This window comes from Bombina bombina, chromosome 2 (assembly GCF_027579735.1).
Source record: "Bombina bombina isolate aBomBom1 chromosome 2, aBomBom1.pri, whole genome shotgun sequence".
Taxonomy (NCBI): Eukaryota; Metazoa; Chordata; class Amphibia; order Anura; family Bombinatoridae; genus Bombina; species Bombina bombina.
The window spans coordinates 1,098,521,296-1,098,538,168 of NC_069500.1; positions in this window are offsets into that span (position 1 = coordinate 1,098,521,296).

A 16,873-nucleotide genomic window follows, 5' to 3' on the forward strand; every position below is an offset into this window, starting at 1 on the left:
GCCAAGAACCTCTGCTGTGAGTACCTGTATACTTCCTTGGCTGTTGGTACTAAACTCCACTGGTGTAAGAACTGTATGTTAATCTGCCTGCTGAGTCTAAGCAACTATACTGTGACATCTGTTTATCCTGAAGCCAAGTACCTCTGATGTGAGTACCTGTATACTTCCTTGGCTGTTGGTACTAAACTCCACTGGTGTAAGAACTGTATGTTAATCTGCCTGCTCAGTCTAAGCAACTATACTGTGACATCTGTTTATCCTGAAGCCAAGTACCTCTGCTGTGAGTACCTGTATCCTTCCTTGGCTGTTGGTACTAAACTCCACTGCTGTAATAACTGTATGTTAATCTGCCTGCTGAGTCTAAGCAACTATGCTGTGACATCTGTTTATCCTGAAGCCAAGTACCTCTGCTGTGAGTACCTGTATACTTCCTTGGCTGTTGGTACTAAACTCCACTGGTGTAAGAACTGTATGTTAATCTGCCTGCTGAGTCTAAGCAACTATACCATGACATCTGTTTATCCTGAAGCCAAGTATCTCTGCTGTGAGTGCCTGTATACTTCCTTGGCTGTTGGTACTAAACTCCACTGCTGTAAGAACTGTATGTTAATCTGCTTGCTGAGTCTAAGCAACTATACTGTGACATCTGTTTATCCTGAAGCCAAGTACCTCTGCTGTGAGTACCTGTATACTTCCTTGGCTGTTGGTACTAAACTCCACTGCTGTAAGAACTGTTTGTTTATCTGCTTGCTGAGTTTAAGCAACTCTACTGTGACATTTGTCTTCCTGAAACTAAGTTGCCTTACCAAGATACTGGCATATGCTCGGCCTGTTCCTGAACCAAAGTTATCTTACCGAGATACTGGTGTATGCTCGGCCTGTTCCTGAACCAAAGTTGCCTTACCGAGATACTGGCGTATGCCCGGCCTGTTCCTGAACCCAAGTTGCCTTACCGAGATACTGGCATATGCTCGGCCTGTTCCTGAACCCAAGTTGCCTTACCGAGATACTGGCGTATGCTCAGCCTGTTCCTAAACCCAAGTTGCCTTACCGAGATACTGGCGTATGCTCGGCCTGTTCCTGAACCCAAGTTGCCTTACCGAGATACTGGCATATGCTCAGCTCCTTCCTGAAACCAAGTTGCCTTACCGAGATACTGGCGTATGCTCGGCCCGTTCCTGAAACCAAGTTGCCTTACCGAGATACAGGCGTATGCTCGCCGCTCGGCCCGTTCCTGAAACCAAGTTGCCTTACCCGAGATACTGGCATATGATACCAAGTACCCTGGCTCTAATACCCGTGTATGCCCACTTTGGTCCTAATATCAAGTACTCGTAAGGGTCATCTGTGTCTGTTGAAGGACTTCTGCTTGAACTGTTCTTTTACAAGACTTTCATTTGTTTATTATCAGTTTGGAATATAACCTCGATGTTCTTTACCTCTTGTTTTCCTTGCATTACCTTAGTAAAGTTACTTTAACAAAAGTCCTTCTTTGTTCTGTGTTTCCATTCTGGTATGCTGAGTCCTACTCACCTCTTCACATCCTCTCAGCTTAACTCAGCCATCATCTTGCACATGCTGTTTCCATCTCTCGGTTCCTAAAAATTATCTCTGGGTTCCTAAAAACAATGCCATACCTGTACTCGATTGTGCAAAAGGAAGTCATGGCATATGGGGTCTTTCATGCTGTCGTGCCTGTTGAGGGTCGGGGACCCTCGTATAAAAAGGCTGAAGGAGAACGACCTGTACTGGGTGTCCAAGCATCTTTTTCCATCTCCCGGTTCCTAAAAATTATCTCTGGGTTCCTAAAATCGATGCCATGCCTGTACTCAATTGTGCAAAAGGAAGTCATGGCATATGGGGTCTTTCATGCTGTTGTGCCTGTTGAGGGTCAGGGACCCTCGTATAAAAGGGCTGAAGGAGAATGACCTGTACTGTGTGTCCAAGCATCTTTTTCCATCTCCCGGTTCCTAAAATCCATGCCATATACACGTCCCCTGATAGGGGACACCGCAGTGGAAGGTACCCGGCCACAATTTCTTTGCACAAAAGGCAATCCCGGACCCCAACCTGTACTCGATTGTGCAAAAGGAAGTAACCTTACCATGGGTCGCAGACTGCATGTCTTATTGTAATTCTCTGTCAGGGAAATTATATATCTATCAAATCTATCTATTTAGCTATCGAATCTATCTAACTATCAATCGTATCTATCAAATATATATTGCATCTATTGATCTATGTAATTCGTATCTATCAAATGTATATTGCATCTATTGATCTATGTAAATCGTATCTATCAAATGTATATTGCATCTATTGATTTATTTAATTTGTATCTATCAAATGTATATTGCATCTATTGATCTATGTAATTCGTATCTATCAAATGTATATTGCATCTATCGATCGATGTAATTCGTATCTATCAAATGTATATTGCATCTTTTGATCTATGTAATTCGTATCTATCAAAGACAAAAAGGGAGAAGAGAGGCGCCAAACATAAAACAGTATCGTCCCCCCCCCCCGATACTGTCAGATACTCACAAGGCGGGCGGCACAGTGGTGTGCCTAGTAACACAAGTCGGGACTGTTCTGAGTCGCCCAACAGACACCCCAAGGCTAATAGGCGTCACACTGGAACTTCCAATCAGCTGCGGGTAATGCCGCTCAACTCCAACTGCCCGAGACCAGCTGTAGATTTCAGTGTCAGGTATTTAGTCTCAGAGTGCCTGTTCGCTCTTGCTGAACAAGATGATCTCACCAGTATCACACACACAACTCTTCAATATCTTGGTTTTCAATACAAGGATGGACTTTTGGGATTTGTTTTTTGTTAAAAACAAAACGGAAACTAGTAACACTAGTATCTATCAAATGTATATTGCATCTATTGATCTGTGTAATTCGTATCTATATCAAATGTATATTGCATCTATTGATCTATGTAATTCGTATCTATCAAATGTATATTGCATCTTTTGATCTATGTAAATCGTATCTATCAAATCTATATTGCATATATTGATCTATGTAATTCGTATCTATCAAATGTATATTGCATCTTTTGATCTATGTAATTTGTATCTATCAAATGTATATTGCATCTATTGATCTATGTAATTCGTATCTATCAAATTTATATTGCATCTATTGATCTATGTAATTCGTATGTATCAAATGTATAATGCATCTTTTGATCTATGTAAATCATATCTATCAAATCTATATTGTATCTATTGATCTATGTTATTCATATCTATCATCAAATGTATATTGCATCTTTTGATCTATGTAATTCGTATCTATCAAATGTATATTGCATCTATTGATCTATGTAATTTGTATCTATGTAATGTATACTGCATCTATTGATCTATGTAATTTGTATCTATCCAATGTATATTGCATCTATTGATCTATGTAATCTATATATCTATCTATCAAATCTATCTATCTCGTGGCCGGACTGTTTTCTGACAGCCACTTGTGTTTCAGCCAAATTTGAAGTAGGAGGACAGACCAAGCTTCTTCTTCCATCTCCCGGTTCCTAAAATCCAGGCCATATAGACCTCCCCCGATAGGGGGAGTAACAGGTATTAAACTGCTAAGAATAGTACTACTTAACACACCACGGGTCCCAGACCGCATGTCTTATTGTTATACTCTGTCAGGGAAATTATATATCTATCAAATCTATTTATCTATCGAATCTATCTAACTATCAATCGTATCTATCAAATATATATTGCATCTATTGTTCTATGTAATTCAAATCTATCAAATGTATATTGCATCTTTTGATCTATGTAAATCGTATCTATCAAATCTATATTGCATCTATTGATCTATGTTATTCGTATCTATCAAATGTATACTGCATCTTTTGATCTATGTAATTCGTATCTATCAAATGTATATTGCATCTATTGATCTATGTAATTTGTATCTATCCAATGTATATTGCATCTATTGATCTATGTAATCTATGTATCTATCTATCAAATCTATCTATCTCGTGGCCGGACTGTTTCTGACAGCCACTTGTGTTTCGGCCAAATTTGAAGTAGGAGGACAGACCAAGCATCTTCTTCCATCTCCCGGTTCCTAAAATCCAGGACATATAGACCTCCCCCGATAGGGGGAGTAACAGGTATTAAACTGCTAAGAATAGTACTACTTAACACACCACGGGTCCCAGACCGCATGTCTTATTGTTATACTCTGTCAGGGAAATTATATATCTATCAAATCTATCTATTTATCTATCGAATCTATCTAACTATCAATCGTATCTATCAAATATATATTGCATCTATTGATCTATGTAATTCGTATCTATCAAATGTATATTGCATCTTTTGATCTATGTAAATCGTATCTATCAAATCTATATTGCATCTATTGATCTATGTTATTCGTATCTATCAAATGTATATTGTTCCTTTTGATCTATGTAATTCGTATCTATCATGTATATTGCATCTATTGATCTATGTAATCTATTTATCTATCTATCAAATCTATCTATCTCGTGGTTGTGCAAATGGACTGTTTGCGGTTGTTTGCGGTGCGTTACAAGGGGAGTTTGGTCTGTCACTGTGAAGTGAGCGTAACCCTTACACTACCTGATCGATACAACATCATACCTGATGTTTTAAAGCACGTTATTCCAAACAATTTAGGAATGTTAGGTGATTTAGGCCCTTTCTGGCTTAAAACCAGACTCTGCATCAACTATGTAATTTTCCCTGGGAGTTTTGCCATGGATCCCCCTCCGGCATGCCACAGTCCAGGTGTTAGTCCCCTTGAAACAACTTTTCCATCACTATTGTGGCCAGAAAGAGTCCCTGTGGGTTTTAAAGTTCGCCTGCCTATTGAAGTCAATGGCGGTTCGCCCAGTTTGCCGGTTCGCGAACAGTTACGGAAGTTTGAGTCTGCCGTTCGTGAACCGAAATTTTTAGGTTCGCTACATCACTAGATGTCATCTGCATACATGGCTATCTTAAAATTATGTGCACCCACGGGAATTCCCTTTATCTCCCTGTCCTGTCTGATGTGTGCTGCTAAGACTTTGATGGTCAATATAAACAATGTGGGCGAAAGGGGACAACCCTGCCTAGTACCATTGTGGATACTAAAAGGATCTGATAGCATTCCATTTGCTTTGACTTTGGCTGTAGGATGTGTGTATAAACTAAATACACGTGTTAACATTTAGGGGCTGAATCCTTGGTAAATTAATGTATCTTTTAGAAATTCCCAATTAATGCTGTCGAATGCCTTTTCGGCATCCATCGCTATGAGGACAGATGGAATTCCATCGTGTTTGGCATAGGAGGACAGGGTAATTGCTCTGATTGTATTGTCCCTTGCTTCCCTTCCAGGGACAAAGCCCACTTGGTCTGTATGTGTTAGTGAATGCAGGATTCCGTTGATTCAGGTGGTTAATATCTTGCCCAGGATCTTTACATCATTGTTTAATAGGGATACAGGTCTGTAACTGCCGGGGTCCCAGGGGTCTTCATTATGTTTGGGGATAACTGAAATGTGTGCCATCAGCAATTCCCATGGGGGTGTGTGGTTATCATCCAGTGCGTTAAATAGGCTGAGTAAGTGTGGGGCTAGGATGCTCCTAAACGATTTGTAATAAGCATTAGTAAAGCCATCTGGCCCAGAGCTTCTCCCTGTGGGCAGATCCTTAATCGCTTTGAGCACTTCTGTCAGTGAAATAGGTGTCTCTAAAGTTTCTCTTTGTGTTCAATCTAAAGCAGGGAAATCTGATTTTCTTATGTAATCTTTCATTTGTTCTAAGTGTTCAGGTGTAGGGTTACTATCTAGATTGTATAATTTAGAATAGAATGTACTAAAATAATTGGCTATCTGTTGTTGCTGTCATACAAAGAGTGGCGGTCTGTCGTCACTAGTTTGTTGATCTGGGATCTAAGTGTTTGGGCCTTTAAAAGCTTTGCTAGAAGTGGTCCTGCTCTATTGCCTTCATAAGCATATAATTTCCTAATGTTCAGTGCCTTCCTCTGTGCTTCTTTCATTAATATGTTATTAAGATCTTGCCTAGTCTTTAGCAGGTGGGAGTATACAGTGGTGTCTGTTGGTGTGGTTTTGTGTGTGAGCTCTAAGTTCCTTAATTGTGCAGTTAGGGTCACTATTTTTTCTTTGTATGTTTTACTCCAAAACGCTGAGTGTTTGATACATTCCCCTCTCAGGATGGCCTTATGGGCCTCCCATATAGTATTTTGATCCATTCCTGGGGTAGTATTAAGTTGGAAATAATCTTGCAAGGATTTTGTCAAAGCTTCCCTAGACGATGGATCGTGGAGGAGCGAATCATCCATTCTCCATATGTATGGTGTGATGGGGTGATTAGGCCATTTCAGATCAGTGCTGATCTGGGAATGATCAGACCAAGAGGTCAGTTGAATATCAGAGTCAGTGGCTAAAGAGGTGGTTTCTATCAATTAGCAAATAGTCTATTCTTGTGTACACTGCCCAGGGGTGGGAGTAAAAGGTGTAATTTCTATAGGTGCTATGCTGTATCCTCCGATCAGCCCCAGCTGTGACATACAGTTGTATACCGCATTGTGCGGTCTTGTCTGAGTCAGGGGATTGCCTGAGGAGGAATCCAGTTTAGGGTCTAAGGCGGGGTTTAAATCTCCTCCCACGGGGCGGAGCCTGGCAGCAAAGAGAACAGACGTTTGAGTCAGGAGCTCTCCTGATAAAACTTACTAAAAATTGACAAATATTCAATCTTGTGACCACCTAAACTTTTCAAATGCATAGAGAATGGAGGTAAATGCACATGCCAGCTCCTTAATGAACTGAGTATGGATTTGTGAACTGTGAAGCTATTTCAGGGTAATTGCGTACTGGAGCCTTCAGCAACTGTCAGGATTGCTTAGCTGAGACCTCTTCTAATACGTATGAAGTATCGTATTCTTAAAATTTCTAAATTGATCCGGAGGCTGCACTGCACAAGTTTGAGGCTAAAGTCTGTGAGATTCTAGAAGAGCACTTTTCCGAGCTTAGCCAGTCATTTGCACAGCTCCTAGCACAAATTTGCACCTTACCTGACACACAAGATGGCGACGCTGTTTCAGAACTCACGACGACAACACACTTGACTCCCATATACACGCTGGATAAATGTGTATCCTTAGCAGCAGTTGTTACCAGGACAGGAGTGTGCGAGCATGACCCCAGATCAAATGCAGAGAGATCGCAGTACAGCACGAGAGTATTGGATCGCAGCTATAACTCACCGGACCTGGAATAAGCCGCGGTTGGGAAACTGGGTCTGCCATCTTTACACATACTGGACAGCTATGCACTTTTGGAAACAACTAAGATCCCGGCAGGAGGATGGGAGTACTGTTACGGCTCAGATAGTGAAAGATCGCAGAACAGCATAGGAATGCCGAATCTACAATATACCATATCGAGCGTATATAAGGAGGGCCCCAGAAGAGCAATGCCACACCAGTTGATCCGCATGGCTGACCCATGCTTTCTACTTTATAGATGGATGCGAACCCCAGCTAGTTTGTGCCTAACGCATTGTAAGGATGTACTGGTCTTAGCTACACAGAAACTTGTTTTTGGAAATGGCTGTGTACCTTACACCTCGAGTTACACAGAAAGAGCTGGTGTAGGCTGAAATAGTATGACATTCTGCAGGGAACCGGGGACTTACACTCAGTCTAACGAACATTGTTTGTTGCCACATCTCATATTATAGATGTTTGCCAATTATAGTATTTTTCTGTCAGTCTATTATGATAACTACTCTGTTTGATGTATATGATTTTGACATTTGTATTGGTAGATGTTTGTTCTAGAGGTCTACGGCGCTCCCCACCTGCATGCCACTCTTAGCAAAGTTCTGTATTTGCCTAATTTATATTAGGCTTCAGCAATCCTCAGAGCTCCGTTTTAGTTAGTTAGAATTGTTACAGCAGTTTGATGTAAAAAGACATTACAGCCACTTAACCCCCTTATTTGTACAGAAGCATGGCTTATACTACTCACATACCCTATCTAAAGCTGAGTCCAATTAGGACATTTAACGTTTTGACTGGAGTCTCTACATGAGGCTAATGTAATGTAATGTTACCTCCTAAATTAAGCAGCGGAACTTAGCAGAGGTGGTTCATCGTTGACTAAACCTATATATATCTAATCCCATATTATAGTATCTTTAAGCTCACTAAGGACAAGGGGGATCATACTATTCCGTACCCCATACTATTTTATCTCATAAATTACAGACTGTAAAAGAGTTGGAGTTGGGTAAACCCCTTGTTTGAAGTTGATGTGTCACTACTAGGGTTCTAACCTTTAATGGGGAATTCTATCCTGTTGCATGTGTCCAATAACTGCTCTCATGTTAAGTTTACCTTATTTAGTATTACTCTAGGGCTCTTAATTATATGAACAAGGTTATCTTTGTGGCACAATTCTTTTGACCACAGGTTAAAAGGTTTAGCTACGATATAGTTTGTCTCCCATTGGTCTGCAAAGTTGTGTTTTTAGTTATGTGCCATTGTGTATACAGAATATATTCAATACTCTATGTTCCCATAACTGCGTATAGAGTCACGCTATGCCTTTGAAACTTGTAAATATCCATGTGTATTTTAGTTAAAGGTTAAATACCCTCTACCTAACCCCACACTATACCACCTAATGGGATATCCAGCAGAATACGGAGTTCTGTTAAAGTTTTTTTTTTTTTTTTTAAAGTGTAATCAAATAATACAAGCTTTTCAACTTTAACGGTTTTACATACAATGTATAAGACAGAATGCATTGCCTGTTAGTATTCAAACATGTGCTCCGGGCCCCTTAGGGTTATCGGTGGCTTTTCACTGATGTCATAATGGCGTTTCGATGGTATTGCAAAGTGCGCACACCTCGCACCACAATCAGAGTCTAAAAAGTCCAGAACGAGTTCCTGGTGTGTTTTTAACGGCTAAAGTTTCATTAGACTAGGTTTTTATTGTGACCAGTATTCCGCAGTCTGCATTTAATCATACATTGGACATCCATGTTATAAGAGTGAAAGAGATTGATTAGGACATAATAGCTACATTCCAAGAATCTGAGTGTCTGTATCCCTGCTACCTCATGCTGAGGTTCTCTTGATGATTTCACACTGGGGCCAGTCGGGGTATTTATTTTGTCAACCTAAGTGGTCCGTGTTGTTTGTTGTCTGTGTGTTGCCCACTGCTCTATCATTATCTCGTGCGTGTCTACCGTTCCCTGCCTTATATAGTAGTATCTTTCTAAATGTATTAGGGTGTCCACCTGGTGCAACCATTCTTCAAGGGTAGGGACTATCCTGGTTTTCCAGTGCTTTGGGATCAGGAGCTTAGCCCCGCTTAGCATGATCATGAGCAATGCCCTTTTTGCCTTACAGGCAATTTTGGGCAATGACAGATTTAGTAGGGTTTTAGGGCTGTTTTGGACTGGTGTTCCTAAGACAAGTTCCATGTGAGTAAGCACCCCAACCCAGTAACTGTCTAGCCTAGAGCAGTCCCACCATATATGTGTTGGGGTACCGTCTTCGCCACAGTCCCTCCAACACTTGCTCGATGCCTGTTTGTATATGCGCTGCAGTCTGCTGGGCGTGAGATACCATCTTGCCAGAAATTTATAGCTAGATTCTTGCACTCTAGTGGAGATGGAGGCTGTTTTGGTTATGTGGAAAGCTACCTGCCAGTCTTCCTTTGTTATGTCGGTGTGGAGTTCCCTTTCCCATGCTTTGACATATGTGGGCAGTATTTGAGTATCCTCTGAGAGAAGGAGTTTGTATATTAGGGAAGTGGCATGTGCTGTTGGGGTGCCTTTCAGGCATAGGTTCTCGAATTAAGTGGGTTCCCTAGTGAGGCAGGGCCTGTGTCGATGTGTCATTAGGAAGTGGCTTAATTGGGTATACGAATACCAGGTCATTGTCAGAGTAGGTATTGCGTCTGTCAGGTCTTTATGTGGTGTGAGTTTATGTCTACTGATCAGTGCTCCTATGGTGCATTCTTTGAATGGTGTGTCAAATGTTATCTCTTTTTCCGAACGGTTCCACGGCATTGTGGCATTTCGGTATACAGGAGTCAGTGGCGAATGTCTAGTGGATATGTGTGTTGTAGTTCGTAGTATCTTATCCCACTCCGTGTAGAAATCTATGAACAGAGGGTGTGTTGTCGTAGCTGCATGTCTATCTTTTTCTAAAGTCCAGGCTCCCAAGCCTGCATTCTTGGTGTCTAGTATGTCACAATCCAATCGGACCCAGCTCTTGTTGGCGTCATTAGAACACCAATCGAGCAGCCTATTTAGAGTGATCGCTTGCTTGTAGGTTTGTAGGTTTGGGACCCAAAGGCCGCCCCTGACCCTTGGTAAGTATAAAGTTTTCCTGGCTACTCTGGGTCTAACCCCTGCCCAAATGTATTGTTCAATTATATTTTGTAGTTTTAGTAAATAGTTCCCTGGAAGGGTGATTGGTGTGGTTTGAAGCAGGTAAAGCAGTCTAGGGATTACATTCATTTTCACGACGTTTATCCGTCCGAGCCAAGAGATTGACTTGTTTTTCCAGCTGGACAAATCAGCTACCAACGTGTTTTCCAGCGTTTTGTAGTTTTCTTGGAAGATGGTCTGGGGGTCCGGGGATATATATATTCCCAGGTATTTCATCTTATCTTTTTGTACTCTCAATGGGCAGTTGCTTAGCATCCTGCCCAGGTCTTCTGCGCCATATGAGATATTTAGTATCTCCGATTTCGCTGTATTTAGGTGAAAATTGGAAAATTGCCCATAATCTTTAAAGGTGTGCAGGGCTCTGGGGAGGGATGTTTCTATGTCAGTCAATGACAGCAGAACATCATCCGCGTATAGCGCCAATTTGTGTGTGCAAGATTTGGTTGTTATACCTGAAATCCGCTCGTCTTCTCTGATCTTCTGCGCCAGTACCTCTATCGACATTGCGAAGAGGAGTGGTGAGAGGGGGCACCCCTGCCTGGTGCCATTTCTAATATTGAATTTTTCCGATAGCAGGCCATTTACCCTCACTCTCGCAGTGGGGTTCTTATATAATGCGAATATCCGCTCCACAAAGGCCTCACTGAATTTCATTTTGATCAGGACCGCCCTTAGGAATGGCCAGTGGACCCGATTGAACGCCTTTTCGGCATCCGTCGAGACCAATATTAAGGGTGTGTGTTGTCGTTGCGCATGTGTGGCTAGTTGTAGCACTTTTAGAGTGTTATCGCACGCTTCCCTGCCTGGCACGAACCCCACCTGATCCAGGTGGATCAGAGCTGGAAGGAATCTATTGATCCTATTAGCTAGCACTTTGGCATAGATTTCAATATCCACATTGAGGAGTGATATTGGGCGAAAATTCTCTGGCCTATCCGGAGTTTTCCCCTGTTTAGGCAATACAGTTATGTTGGCCTCTAGCATTTGATCTGGGTATCCCCCTTCCTGTGATAGTGCGTTAAATAGTGAAGTTAGTGGTTTTAGCAAGTGGTGTGCGTAAGTTTTATAGTATCTGACTCCTAACCCGTCCGGTCCTGGGCTTTTCCCGTTTGGCATGGTTTTAATGGCGGCTTTGATTTCGTCAGTAGTGATTGGCCTATCCAAGGATTCACAGTCCTCTAGGGATAGGGTGCGTAAGTGGATGCCCTCTAAGTATTTGTCAATGTCAGCTGTTGAACTAGTGTTGTTGATGTTATAGAGTGTTTCATAGTATAGCCGGAATGTCTCTGCTATCCTTACACTGTCGTTCTGAGCGTGTCCCGCTGCATCTGTCAGTGTGTGTATATGTGTGCTCAACTGCTTGCGCTTTAATGCTCTAGCCAGGGAAGGACCTATCTTGTCGCTCATGTCAAAGTATTTCTGTTGTAAGAGTGAAGCCTTTCTTTGATATTCTCTAATGAGGTGGTTATTTAGTTCGGTCTTGGCTGCAGTCAGGGAATTTAGTATAGTAGTGGAGGTGGCATCCTTTTTTAACTCTGATTCCCAATACCTAATTTGAGACATTGAGGAGTTCACAAACTGCCTATTTTGTTTAGTTTCTCTTGCTCTGAGTTCTATAAATTCTCCCCTCACCACGCATTTGTGGGCTTCCCAGGTTGTGGGAGTAGGGAGGGCATCAAGGGGATTTTCATTAAAATAGTGTCTCAAGGTGGAGTCTATTGTCAGCTTATTTATAGGATTGTCTAATGCGCGTTCGTCCAGTCTCCATATATAAGGCCGGGAAGGCATGTCAGGCCAAGCCACTGTGCATTGAACTGGTGCGTGGTCTGACCATGTGATCGGTAATATTTTAGACCCCTCCACTAGGGACAATCCCAACTGGTCTGTGATGAGGTAATCTATCCTAGTGTAGACATGGTGTGGGTGAGAATAGAAGGTGTAGTCGCGGGCTGTGGGGTTTATGGATCTCCACACATCATGTAACTTTAGCAAGCGAAGCTGTGCGTTAATTGCTTTAACTACCCTCTGTGGTGTGCTTGTTTTCCCTGAGGATGTGTCTTTAACGGGGTTCAACGGCAAGTTGAAGTCTCCTGCTAAGAATAGTATGCCTCTTGCGTGTTCCAGCAGCAACTGTGTCAACTGTCTCAATACTATGTGTTGCCCTTGGTTCGGCAAGTACGCATTGGCTATAGTGATGTGCGAATTAAACAGTGTGCCCACTACTAGGAGATACAAGCCCTTGGGGTCCCTTAACACTAGGGTGGGTTGGAAGGGTATTGAATTTTTGATAAAAATGCCCACTCCCCCTTTCTTTGAACTGCCTGACGCTAGATAGTAAGATCTGTATTTTTGGGAAATAAATCTAGGTTCTCTCCCCTTTTTAAAATGCGTTTCCTGCATGCATACAATGTCCCCTCCTGCCCTGTGTAGCTGTGAGAAAGCGATTGATCTTTTTTCTGGGCTGTTAAGCCCCTTCGCGTTTATGGTTATTACCTGGATGGAGCGTGGCTGCATGCTTCCTGTGTCTAGGTAGTCTCTGCTATGTGCACGTGTGATGTACGTTGGTGGTATGTTCTCAATTTCGTTGTATGAGTGAGCTAGTTGTTGTGTGCCCTTTGTTCACTGAGTACGTCTGGCTTCTCCTGGATGTTACGGGCTATCTAGTCTCGACGTCTTTATGTGTTTGTGGTCAAAAAAAATAAATGTGTAGACCGTGGTCAGATGCTAAATGAAACTCAGGTGTGTTGTAGCTGGAAAACAAGCTGTACCTTCAACAATATAAAAATCTAGCAATAAACAGTAATAAAATAACAGGTAAAACCAAATATTTAGGGTAGTATCCCCGCCATCAAACCCAACATTATACATGCAAACTTATAAATACATTATATTATATCATACGACCTGAGACCTTTTCTCACGTTCAAGTGTCCAGACCTTGTAGGCCGACTGTCCTGTATGAGGTGCGAGTCCTCCAGATCATCAGCGACAGTCACCAAGGAGGGGTGTTTGAGGAGGTCTCGTTCAACTGAGACTGACGACTTGAGCTTTGTCTTGCTCCTGAAAGAGTTCTGTGTAGCAGGTCCGTCTGGAGATCGGTCTCTGTTCCGGATGTGTAGCTGCAGAGCATCGCAGAAGCGTGGTAGGTCGTCTTGGTTCTTGTAAACTGCCGTTGTATTGCCGTGAGTTGCAATTATGCTAACTGGGAAGCCCCAGCGATAAGGTATTTTCTTTTCTCGTAGTGCGGTGGTTATGTGGCTCAGTTCCCTCCTCTTCTGGAGCGTTGTGGGGCTCAGGTCGGTGAATATTTGTATGCGGTTACCAGCATGTGTTAGTTCATGCTTCTGCCTTGAGTGTTTCAGGATGTCTTCTTTGTCCTTGAAGTGTAACAGCTTCAGGATCACGTCCCTGGGGGGCGCTTTAGGCGGTGGTTTGGCCCTTAGCACCCGGTGTGCTCTTTCTATTGCCACTTCAGGCGCGCTGTCATCTCCTTTCACTGTGCGAAACAGCGCTTGCAGGCAGCCCTCCAGGGACCCCGGTTGTATGGTCTCTGGTATCCCACGTATTCTTAAGTTGTTCCTTCTGCCCCTGTTATCCAAATCTTCCACTTTGTCAAGCAGGTTGTATATGGTTTCTTCCTGATCATAAATCAGGCGGGACATATGATTAATGTCGTTATGGGCGGTGTTGTGATTTTCCTCCAGGTTGGTGACCCTTTGTGTCACTTTGGTCAGATCCCTTTTCAGGTCTCCATACCACCCTTTCACTTCAGAAAGCATTTCCTTTAAATCATCTTTGGTGCATAGTGATTTAAGATCTTCCTTAGTAATTTGTAGGGTGTTAGGCGCAGCGGGCAGTGTCGTCTGCAAGGTGGCTTGGGCATCCTCAGTGGGTGCAGTATTATGTGGCATGCGTTGGGGCTGAGTGGGATTTGGTTCAGAGTGCTTTAAAAATTGTTGCATTGTTCTGGGCTGCAGGTTGCTGTCAGGCTTGTTGGGTTTGCGTCCTGGCATACTTGGGTAGGTGCAGAAAGAGCAAACAGACTGGGAGGTGATTTGTACTGTCTCACAAAAGCTAATGGTTGTGTCTGCTGTAGGTCTGGGGAGGGTTATGCCCCCTAAGAGTGCAGTTTTGGGCTCTGGCTGTCCCCCTCTGAGTCTTAAGCAGTTGTCTAAGGCAGCATAAGTCTGGGGCTTTTTGGTGTACTGTGCCTTTAAGGGTGCAGCGATCTAGCTTGTTCCTTGTGCTGGTTGTCACTTGCTGCTTATTGTGGGGTGTTGTGCTTGGCCTGTGTATAGTTAGCCGGTGTGAACGTTTTTATAGCATGGGGTTTGCTAGTTGGCTGCCTTTCTGTCCCCTTACTTAGGTATGTGCCCCAGTCTTTTTTATTGTCCCCTCTTGCGCTGCGTGCCTGTTTCCTGTTTCCCTGATCCGCTGGTGTGCTGCGGAGGTCTGTGTACCGCTCGTTTAGGAGTCTGTGAACTTATTCTCCACTGCCCAGCCGCTTGTACCTTGGGGCCAGATGCTGACAACGAGGTCTCAGCTTTCTCGGCAGTATAGCGTTGCAGGCTTGCCGTTCAATCCACTCGGGGCTTGGTCTCCTACAGAGCCTGCGTTGCACTCGGGCGCGCAAGTTGTTTGCAGTGGCTGCGTTGCGGGGTGAAGGCTGTAATCACTGTCGCTAAGGTCCGGAGGGTATTAGCCTGTGTGAGGGATGCCAAACTGGTCTCAGGTCATTGGTGATTGTTGGGTTTAATTAGCGTGGGCCTGGGAGCTGTTCTAATGTGCGGCCATTTCACTGAACGGCCAAGCTCCGCCCCCCCTGTTAAAGTTTTTAATTCTAAGTTGTAGGTTTCGCCCATATTCCCTAAGGGGTAGGAAAGAACATTGCTGCTACATTTTTTATAATTAAATTGCCTAAATACCAGTAAATGTTCCCCATATAAGGTCCTATTATCAAAGTAGACCCTAGGATTAGGATAAGAAAACTATTTCCCCACATACTCCACCTGGCTTGTACTATATGATTTATTGTAAGGTAATGTTTTTTGTGCTCTTATCCTCTTGTTTCCTCAGTTATAATGTATTTTGAAGTATGCAATATAAATCCCCTATAGAAATACCCTCATGCTAGAGCATGTAGGCCTTTTGATATTCAAGGCTATACATCTTTTGTCTAGGAGATGTTCTACAACTATTTGTAATATAGGCACATGTTTAGGACTTATATTACATTATATAGACACATTCATAGGACCCGCACTACTTCAATCACTACTCATGTTGGAATGAACTGCTTCAGTTTGTAGGTATGTCATATTTATATGGAATCCACATAGCTATCCCAATTAACAATATCTTTCCTGGAGCTAGCCTATTAGAGATGTGCCTTATCTATATTCTGCTACCAATTTACCCCTGTATATATAGACAACAGTACTATGTCAAACTTGGATATTTATATAAGCTTTCTCAACTATCACACTCTGCAATTGCGAAAACTCAGATATGGGCTTGATGTTTCTTTCGGTTATACCTATAGTAACTGCCTAAAAAGAGACGCAAATGTGTTCATTGGTTAAACTGTTATTGATGTTATTGTTACACTTTACTATACTAGCACAGGTTAAAATATTTATCATGGTCGTACTATTTTTATTGTAATAGCCAGTGAACTATTGCAAATAACAGAATTTTAGTTTTCTAGGGACGGATTTTACCTAAGTGTTATATGTTTCTTTCCCACCCCCGCCCACGCCCCCTTGGACTTACATTACAAACGTTGGCAATCACACTCTATAGCACCTTTATCCTCATATACTTTTATTTACAATAATATCCTCAGGTTTCGGATGTATAGGTTTCTTCACCAAATCTATCTCCCCTCATCCTTTCCCGCCCTGCATTTGTAGGCGGGTCATATCCACCATCCCTTAACTGCCTGTGTCCAGTGGTGACAACATCCCTGAGGGGAGATGCTACATTGAACCTCTATAGATCATTTCACCCTCACTGGATCGGAGCTATCCCTGCTTTTTCTTAATATTCACTACAAATCATACTTAACTCTCATATAGTTTAGCGCTGCACGTCACGCATTATGGTATGATAACTAATTGACCTAGTCAATCAACATTTCTTTGGTCTTCCGCCCCCCCATTGCAGTTGACCATTGCTATTTCCATTATTATTTTTATTATTCTAATCAGATAATTTCTTGCTATTTTCATCACATAACTCAAGTATAATAATATTGCTACATAGAAAAATTACCTATATAGCGGTGCTTACCCGCTGACATTTCCCCAACTCCCCCCTTACCTTATATTTTGCTCTTGGTATCAAGACCCTTTAATAACGAGAGGCATTCAATTTGACAATGTAATAG